The following is a 2,500-nucleotide window of genomic DNA, read 5'->3' on the forward strand; positions in this document are numbered from 1 at the left end:
GCCCCTTTCATCCCTCCCTTTTTCAACCTCCCCTTCCCCCTCCCTTTCCACCGCCCCTTCCCCTCCCTTTCCACCGCCCCTTCCCCTCCCTTTCCACAGCCCTTCCCCCTCCTTTTCACCGCCCCTTCTCCCTCCCTTTCCACCGGCCCCTTCTCCCTCCTTTTCCACCGCCCTTCTCCTCCCTTTTCCACCGCCCCTTCTCCCCTCCTTCCACCGCCCCTTCCCACTCCTTTCCACCGCCCCTTCCCCCTCCTTTCCACCGCCACCTTCCCCCTTCTTTCCACCGCCCTTCTCCGTCCCTTTCCACCTACGCTTCTCCCTCCCTTTCCACCGCCCTCATCACCTCCCTTTCCACCCGCCCCTTCCCCCTTCTTTCCATTCCCCACCCCTGCTCCCCCCCTTTCCACCTGCCCTTTCCCCTTCTTTCCCCCAACCCCTTCTCCCTCCTTTCCAACCGCCTTCCCCTTCTTTCCCCACCCCTCCCCCTTCTTTCCACCGCCCCTTCTCCCTCCCTTTCCACCGCCCACTTCCCCTTCCCATTCCACCGCCCCTTCCCTCCCTTCACCGCCCTGCCCCTTCTTTTTCACCGCCCATTCTCCCTCCCTATTCCCTGCCCCTTCTCCCCTCCCTTTACACCGCCCCTTCCCCCTTCTTCCACGCCCCTTCTCCCTCCCTTTCCACCGCCCCTTCCCCCTCCCTTTCCACCGCCCCTTCCCCCTTCTTTCCCCCACCCCTTCTCCCTCCCTTTCCATCCACCGCCCCTTCCCCCTTTTTCCCCGCCCCTTCCCCCTCTTTTTTTTTTTCCCCGCCTTCCCTTCTTTCCACCGCCCTTCTCCCTCCCTTTCCACCGCCCCTTCCCCTCCATTTCCACCCCCTTCCCCCTCCCTTCCCCGCCCCTTCCCCTTGCTTTCCACCGCCCCTTCCCCGCTTCCACCGCCCCCCTGTCTCCCTCCTATTCCACCGCCCCTTCCCCTCCCTTTCCACCGCCCCTTCTCCCTCCCTTTCCACCGCCCCTTCTCCCTCCATTTCCGACCCCTTCCCCCTTCTTTCCACCGCCCCTCTCCCTCCCTTTCCACCGCCCCTTCTCCCCCCTTTTCACACCGGGACCCTTTCTCCATCCCTTGTTCCTCGAGCACCCTGGGTACCCCCTCCCTTTCCACCCGCCCCTTCCCCCCTCCCTTTTTCACCGCCCCTTCCCTTCTTCCCCGCCCTTCCCCCCTTAACCCTTTCCCCGCCCCTTCCCCTTCTTTTCCACCGCACCCTTCTACCTCCCTTTCCACCGCCCTTCTCCCTCCCTTCCGCCCCTTCTCCCCTCCCTTTCACCGCCCTTCTTCCCCCCTTTCCAGCCGCCCCGTCCCCCTGTCCTAGGTTGCGCCCGCGCCAGGGTTCTCGCCCTCCCTTTTCCACCGCCCGCTGTGTGCGTGTGTGCGCGTTCCAACCCCGGGCCCCCCCCCCCCCCCCTTCTACCCCCCTTTCCCACGCCTTTTCTCCCTCCCGTTCCACCAACCCCTTCTCCTGTCTCCCTTCCACCTCCCCTTCTCCCTCCTTTCCACCGCCCGCTTTCTCCTCCCTTTCCACCGCCCCTGGGGGGGTACGCACCTCGCTCTTGCCCCCGCCCAACTTCGTCCTCCCTTTTCCACCCCCCTCTCCGCCCTTTCACCGCCCCTTCTCCTCGCCCTGTGTCCACCGCCCCTTCTCCCTCCCTTTCCACGCCCCTTCTCCCTCCCTTTCCACCGTGGGCGCCTTCTCCTTCCCTTTCTCGCCCTCCTTCCCCCTCACCTTTCACCGCCCTTCCCCCTCCCTTCCCACCGCCCCCTTCCCCTCTTTCCCCACCCCTATCTCCTCCCTTTCCACCGCCTTCTCCCTCCCTTTCCACCGCCCCTTTTCCCTCCCTTTCCACCGCCCTTCTCCCTCCCTTTCACCGCGCTTTCCCCCTGCCCCGTTCCACCGCCCCTTCCCCCTCCGTTGGTTCACCCCCTGTCCCCTCCCTTTCCACCTGCTACTTCCCCCTTCTTTCACCGCCCCTTCTCCCTCCCTTTCCACCGCCCCTTCCTCCCTCCCTTTCCACCCCCCTTCTCCTCCCTTTCCACGCCCCTTCCCACTCCTTTCCACCGCCCCTTCCCCTCCCTTTCCACCGCCGCGCTTCACCCCTCCCTTCCACCGCCCCTTCCCCCGTCTTTTCCACCGCCCCTTCCCCCTGCCCTTTCCACCGCCCTTCTCCTCCCTTTTCACCGCCCCTTCTACCTCCTTTCCACCGCCCTTCTCCCTCCCCTTCCACGCCCCTCTCCCTCCTTTTCACCGCCCCTTCCTCCCTCCTTTCCACCGCCCCTTTAAAAATCCCCCTTTCCACGACCCTTCTCCCTCCTTTCCCACCGCCCTCTCCCTCCTTTCCACCGCCCCTATCTCCCTCCCTTTTCACCGCCCCTTCTTCCCTCCTTTCCACCCCCTTCCCCCTCCCTTTCCACCGCCCCTTCCCCTTCTTTCCAGAACGCACCTTCTC

This window comes from Penaeus monodon, chromosome 14, assembly GCF_015228065.2.
Source record: "Penaeus monodon isolate SGIC_2016 chromosome 14, NSTDA_Pmon_1, whole genome shotgun sequence".
In the NCBI taxonomy this organism is placed as follows: domain Eukaryota; kingdom Metazoa; phylum Arthropoda; class Malacostraca; order Decapoda; family Penaeidae; genus Penaeus; species Penaeus monodon.